The sequence below is a fragment of the Micropterus dolomieu genome, linkage group LG14 (assembly GCF_021292245.1).
Source record: "Micropterus dolomieu isolate WLL.071019.BEF.003 ecotype Adirondacks linkage group LG14, ASM2129224v1, whole genome shotgun sequence".
In the NCBI taxonomy this organism is placed as follows: Eukaryota; Metazoa; Chordata; class Actinopteri; order Centrarchiformes; family Centrarchidae; genus Micropterus; species Micropterus dolomieu.
The window spans coordinates 1681823-1689496 of record NC_060163.1 but is presented as its reverse complement, the minus strand read 5'-3'; the positions used below and the strand labels follow the sequence as shown (position 1 = coordinate 1689496).

The 7674-nt window shown below is 40.9% G+C and overlaps 1 protein-coding gene across 1 annotated transcript in view; it reads right to left on the bottom strand.

The window, feature by feature from the left end:
• The window catches only part of bms1 (BMS1 ribosome biogenesis factor), a 654080-nt gene that overhangs the window by 480365 nt on the left and 166041 nt on the right, over window positions 1-7674 (bottom strand). The window lies entirely within an intron of this gene.

The window sequence follows — 7674 nt, the reverse complement described above, 5'->3', positions numbered from 1 at the left end:
TATATATATATATATATATATATATATATATAATATACTCCAAAAATTGCCTCAGGTCTGTTGCTCTGTTAGGTAAGGTTTAAAGCAGCTATTAGTGATATTTTTGTGAAAACAATCTGATAGTGTGAAATGGGTGTAGGAGGGAGTATCACCTGAATCTGCAGCGCCCCACTGTAGTGAGGTTCAGATTATTTTTTTATCTGTCCGGCCAATAACTTTACTGCTCTGTTTCACTCTCACCTGTTTTCAGAGAAGAAGCTCCGGATGTGCACAGACTTTAAATACTTTTAAGTGCTGCTTTGTCCTTTAGAAATCATCGTAATCCAAGGTTTAACTTAACCCTCCCACACACCTGATTTAACTGAGGTTTAATTTAAACTTGCTGCATCTGGTTTAACTGAAGTTTAACCTCAGAGCAGCACTGACTGATGCCAACCTGTAGAGGGAGCTACAGAGAACGTGTAGAGATGATTAACAACTGGCTTCCTCCATACCTTTCAACTATCCTCATCTGTTGTCACATGTGTTTTGCTGATTCTCCCACCAAACTGCATGTTTGTGTTTTCCCTGAAATACTGTACATCAATTGAATATGTAATAATAATATAAATTATAGACATTCTCCTACACTTTTATTTACATGATTCTTTGTCTCTGGCTGTCTGTTTTGTTTTCTCTCCTTATGTCGTTAGTTTGGTTGCACACAACAATATATCTAACTCACATTAAAAAACACACATACACTTACCACAATGTAGCAAGACATTTGATGAACTTGAAAATAAATTTGTACTATATACTGTATATTATCTCATCTTTCATGTTATTCTGTTGTGTCTAAGTTTGTGTTGATGTTTTTTTACAAAAAAACTGAAGTTTTACCTAATTCACAGAAAAAAGGTCCTGGTGTCGAACAAGCCTACACCAGAGCTAGATATGCATAGTGTTATGCCAGGTTAACATTGATTTCCCACTTTATATGGTAATTTTATTCAACATTAACTTACACAGGTTAAAATAGGCAGCATTGTTGGGAAACATATTGATAAAATATTTTTGCACAATAAAAGTATAATCTAGCTTACTCTTAAAACTTTCCCAGACAATATTACAATATGAAATATATAGAAAATAAAATGTATTTACTTTTTATATAATTGGAACACATTCCAATTATATTAAAGTTTAAAGTTATTTATAGATAAGGCTTCTATATGAACTCGGCTTCCAGACCTGCGCAATGCCTACCATCTGGTCCGGATCTGCCAGGGTGATGAGTGGAAGACAGCGTTCAACACCTCCCTTGGGCATTTCGAGTACCTTGTGATGACTTTTGGGCTCACCAACATGATATGAGACATAATGGGGCACTTATGTTCGTCTATCTGGATGACTTTTGGATTTTGTCTAGAGACCCTGCTGAACACATCCACCACGCCTCCTGGTCCTCCAGTAGCTTTTGGAGAACCAGCTGTTCATTAAGGCAGAGAAATGTGAGTTTCACGCTTCCACTGTGTCTTTTCTCGGATGCATCATAGCTGAGGGTAGGGTCAAGATGGACCCGGATAAGGTGAGAGTAGGAATGGCCCAGGCCAGAGAACAGGAAGCAACTCCAGAGGTTTCTTGTCTTCGCCAATTTCTACAGACGGTTCATTCGTATCTGTAGTCGTGTTGCTTTTCCCCCTCACTGCTCTAACCTCCACTTCCAGGCAGTTCCTCTGGTCTCCCGAGGCTGAGTTCCAGGAACTTGAGAAGCATTTTCCACTGCCCCCATCCTGGTCCAGCCTGATCGGTCCCTGCAGTTTGTGATGGAAGTGGATGCCCCTGATGTGGGTGCAGGGGCAGTCCTGTCTTTGCGCTCGCCTGTGGATAACAAGCTTCACCCATGTGCTTTCTTCTCCCATCGTTTGTTCCCCGCAGACCCCATTTACGACGTGGGCGACTGGGAGTTGTTGGCAGTTAAGCTGGCCCTGGAGGATTGGCGCCACTGGCTGGAGGGGGCGGAGCAGCCATTTGTGGTGTGGATGGGCTACAAGAACCTTGAGTACATCCATTCTGCAAGACGCCTCAACCCTCGACAGGCCAGGTGGGCGATCTTCTTTGGACAATTTAAATATGTGCTGACTTACAGGCCTGGTTCCAAGAACATCAAGCCGGGCGCTCTGCCCCGCCTCTTCACCAAGGAGGAGAGTTCCATCTCAGCTCCAGATACCAGTCGTGCCCAGTGCCTGCGTGATCGAGGCAGCGTCCCTAGAGGATCGAACAGGAGGTTGAGGATGCCCTTCTGAACTAGCAGGATCCAGGTAACGCTGGCATTAGACTTAGTGAATTGGCTCCCTCCATCAGTCATACTGACTGTAGTGGATCGTTTCTCCAAGTTTGCACATTTTGTCCTTCTGCCTAAACTGCCTACAGCTAGGGAGACAGCAGATGTCCTGGTCAGGGACAGGTTCTTCAGTCACGGCCTCCCCAGCCACTCCCATCTGGATTCCTCCACCTCTTCTCTCCATCCAGTTCTCCCACATCACTCCCTCTAAACGGAACCCTGACATTGAAAACATTGCATACATCTATATAAGAAAACTTACACTATACAAGGAAGTGTTTCCTTGCCTCTGTCTCCTAGTGCTGCTCTTGGTGGGAACTGTTGGGTTTCTGTAAATATCATCATAGAGTACTGTCTAGACCTGCTCTTTTATGAAAAGCACTCAGAGATAACTGTTTGTGATTTGGCGCTATATAAATAGAATTTAATTGAATTACTAAAAACTTTCAGCCCTTCATTCCATTACGCTCACACGCTGGATACACAGTCTGCCTTGCACTCCCTGTTCCCCACCCACATACACCCAGACACACCTGGTGGAAATCTGCACTCTGTGCACTGAGTGCTCTCTTCTAGTTTCTCTTTGTAGCCAATAAGCAAATGAAGATTAGAAGTGATCTTATTGTGGAACTTTTACATTTGTTTTAAATTATTGTTTTGGAAGGATCTGCCAGATTTCTGCTATTGGAGGTAACAGTTATAGACAGTAGGCTTGGCTTTGAAAATGTTGTTCTAGGTGAATGTTTGTCTCTGTGAAGAGCTTGTGTCAGCAGGACAAAAAGCTCTGATGGGTCTTTGAGTGTCTCTCTTAGTGTCTTGTTTACTCAGCCATATTCATTACTTACACTGGCACACTCACACACATAACACAAACACACAGAAAAACACTCTCTTGTGCACATACAGACCTGCATTATTATTGTTCAGCAGACATAAACCTCCCAGACGCTGTCAGCTGTCTCCTTCAAGTGGACAGGAACCAGGAGCAATGTTATCATACGTAGCCTACACACTTCTTCTCCCTTTATCCCTCTGTTTATTCTTCTCCTTTACACACGCGCGCGCGCGCACACACACACACACACACACACACATGCACCCACGTTTCTCCTCTCAAGAGTAAATGACAAAACAAGATTTTTGTCTCAATGTAGTTTTCAAACCATGAACCTTCCTAAATAAATGTCAAACTGGGTTCCTGAATGAGATGACTTTCTTTGGAAAAGAAAAGTAATAAAGGATGACATCATTTTATTATGACACCAATACCCTTTTTACACCAAAATGAACCTCCGCTTACATTGCCCACGTTACGGTAATTGCTGTGTGCAGCCCATAGACTTTTTAGGGTTTGTGGCTGTACTGATTCCAGCAACATCCTAGTTCACTATAGGCTATAGGATGTAAACACTGCAGAAATCTTTTTTCTCACACACTGCTCTCAACATTGGAAAAGACATGAATAAAAATAAGTCTGGTAAATGACAGAAGTAAAAAAGGATTATGGTTTTCTGTTCAGAGAAAAGTAACTTCAACTTCCGACAATCGGATTATGTTGCACTCTCTCTGATGAGGTGTCACTAAATATCCCAATTTAATTCACCTAATCGAGATGGTCAGCCCATCTCAGGCCATTGCCAATGGGGTCAAATGCCTTTTATTTATTATTATTATTATTATTATTAGGCATATTAATATTATAACCATAGTAAATAAGTGATAAAACCTGATCTTCTGCACTGTCGTCATGTAAAAACAATTTATTTTTATATTTTCAATGTTTCATACAGAATAACAATATATTTCTGTTCCTAGTAGCATATTTCTTTTTTACCATTTTAATTCTACTTCTTATTCTAAACCTGTCACGATCCTGTCCTGTGTTTCTCTGTGTAGCCTTGTTTATTATTTTATTCATTCGCAAGTTTACTAAATATCTGTCTTGTCTCTTATCTTGGTTCTTTGTCCTGCGTTTTAGTTCTTTGCCTCAGTTCTTAGTCCTGTGCCTTAGTTCATGTCTTAGTATTTACTCCTACTTCTGTGTTTGCATTATTTTAGTTTTGTCTGCTCTGTATTCTGTGCCTCTAGTTCTGTTCCTGTTCCCGTTCTGTCTACCTGTCTAGTGTTATTGTAATCTCTGCCTGATTAGTTGTTCATTGGTTTATGATCATTCTGTGATTAGTGTCCAGTACCTAGGTTATGTTTGTTCCCCCAGTTATCGCTCTGCATGCCTGTCTCTCTGTCTCTTTGCCTCGTTAGTCCTGATCCCGGTCACCTGTGTTGCTCCCGCCCTGCTTGTTAGTCCCTGGATGTGCATATATGCTTGCTTGTGTCTTCAGTCCTTGTCCGACCATTGTAGCTTTATGTTGCTCTGTCATGTGCTGCTTTGTCTCATCTCGTGCCCTGTCAATCTTGGATCTGTACCCGTTGGATTACCTGTTTCATTTGGATTGTTTAATTTGGATTTCTTTGGACTCAGCCACTCCAGTTGTAAGTATGCTCGCCTTTTGTTTTGCCGTCAATAAATACCTTACCGAACTGTACCTGCTCCGCTCTGTGTCCTGCATTTGGTTCCTTCAGCCTTACCTACACACCAAACCCTGACACAACCTTTTTAAAATATCCACCGTGTCTGCATCTTATAACATAATAGATAGCATCTTTCTCAGTAAAATGCTTAAACGGGTCCCCAAATATACTTGGTCCGGCATTAATGCACCTGAGCATCCCGCCCAAGCAAAGCCTGTGTGTGGGAAACACTGATGATATTATAAATCTGTCCGGCCCACTCCAAAGCAAATGGTCCGGCCCCTCTGGCATTTGCCAGATAACCAATCCGCCCCTGTTCCGAGCTACAGTTTATAAACACTGAGGCCCATCTGCGTTTATTATTTAACGTAATAAAGAATTTTATTTCACTGTAAAAGTGTTCAGTCAAAGTCTGGCAAGCAACCAAGACACAAGAGCTGCGCTGCTCAGCTGGTTAGCAGGACAGAGAGATTCACTGCAGCTGCACATTAGGCTAAATGTGATCTACATCAGACTTTGTTTTTCAATGCTGCTCCACTCAGGTGCACTGCATGGACTACTCTCGACTGAAAGCTAAAGGGGACAGAGCGTTTGCTGTCAGGGCCCCGACGCTCTGGAACAGGCTGCCCGAGGAAATCAGGTCGGCTGAGTCAGTGAACTCTTAAGTCCCTTCTTAAAACATACTTTTATAGGAGAGCCTTTCCCGATCTTATTTGACTTTATTTTATCCCTTTTATTTTATTCTATTTTACTTATTTTATATTTATCTTAAACATGTATTTTAGTCTTTTCAATGTTTTCATGCTTTTATCTTGTATTGTTTTTGTATTATTGTCTCTTGGGTATTATTGTCTTTACACTTGTTAAAGCACTTTGTAACTTGTTTTTGAAAAGTGCTTTACAAATAAAGATTATTATTATTATTATTACTAATACCAATGTAACGAGGTCTTGTGCATGTAAGAGTAAAAAGTTTGGCTTTGAAATATAGCAAAGTGAATGTAAGAAGTTGCAACAACTAAAAATACTCAAGTAAAGTACAGATACTTATATTAACAAATCTCTTTGACCCCAGATTTATTTTCAAAATTAACTGTTGTTCCTCTCAAATCACAAACAAGGTTTTGTTGTGGGGCTACGGCGTAGTGTACACCGTAGGATACGCAGCTGCATGTAGCTACGGCCTTTAGACTTTGATACTAATGCAACATTAGAAAGAAAGTGATGGATGCAGAGTTGTGACAGCAGATTGATTGGGACTAATGAGAATGAGCCTGACTAAAGAAGAAGAGTTTGAAGCTGAAGTGGAAAAATCCAAGTTATGCATGCTTCCATTTATGGATCCAATGTTTCCAAAGCCACCATACTCAGCCACTGCTCCAACAGTCTCAGTCACCAAGTATTTCAAGAAAGCTGAAGTTGAAAGGGAAGCTGCCATTGATGCACAACGCCGGCAACGGAAAAATCTTGAAAATCAAAGAGACATTGAGGTCCTCAAGCTCAGAGTGTATACTGAGGAACAGTCAAAAGAAAAGAGTGAGAGATGTAGACCTCTTCCAGTACAAGAACCTTTTGTATTCTCAAGTGACCCACTGAAATTCACAGATTGAAGTACAAGCTTCAAGGCCCTTTTAGAGAGATAATGCTCAAGTCCTGCCGATAGGTAATTTTACTTACAAAAGTACATCAGTAAAGAAGCAAGGTCTGCTCTGGAAGGCAGCTTCTACAGAATAGATGAGCAACAAGCATGGGAGAAGCTGAATACAAGGTATGGTCATGTTGTGCAGCGTGCTTTCCAATAGAAGATCATGAACTACTGCAAAAAGAATCAGAAGACGCTAGCCATACTCCCTGATCGGATAACATCCAGGTGGAATCATCATGTCACAGAGCAGCTAGATAAAGACAAAGACTATTCAAGCTTTAAAGAGTTTGCTTGATTCATCTCAAAGGAAGCATGCATAGCATGCAGTCCAGTGCCATCATTGCAATGCTTTTAAGGCCTTAAGAAAAGTTGAAAGAAATGAATAAATAAAGAATAAAGTGTCCAAAAGCAAACACCGCTGCCACTAATATAAAGTCCAGAGATACATCAAAAAAAAAAAAAAAAAAAAAAAGAGATACATCAAGTGCCACAGCCAAATCTTATGATGTTGATGAGGTCAAGCTGAAATATTCCAATAAACAAACAAAGGGAGCAAGCCAGCACATACAACGCGGTCTCACTCTCAAGTCGTCACATATGGACGCTTGGTCAAGAGCCATAATCGTCAGTTTGTGACGCACTAGGGATCCCTTTGACGTCATAGTTCGACGTATTGAGGGAAGCCCTGTTGTGTCAGTTTTTGATGGTAAAGGCAAGTATGATATTTAAGAGAAAAGACGAAGTAAGGAGGTGATTGGGGTGGATAGAGGGCCAGAACCCGGACCTTGAAGCAGGAGAACAGGGTTTGTGTCCCGTGCGAAAGAAAACATTAAATGTTTTTATTTAGGCGAGTGAGGTAAATTGACATTAACGTTAGTTAACTTAAGTCTTAATTGACATACATAGCTATTTTAACCCAAACCATGATCTTTTCCTAACCTTAACCAAGTAGTTTTGTTGCCTAAACCCAACCAAGTACTTTCTGTGCCTAAACCTAACGAAACTGCAACGTTTCACGACTTTAATTACCGTATGTGCGTTTCAACATGGCAATGTATCAAAACGTTACGTTTTATCTTGAAAGTGTAACCGGATATTGCATATTTATTGTTGCTAAGCGTTGCTAACTTGACTGTGGATCCCTAAACGTCAATAATTGATGCAAAAGGGCTAC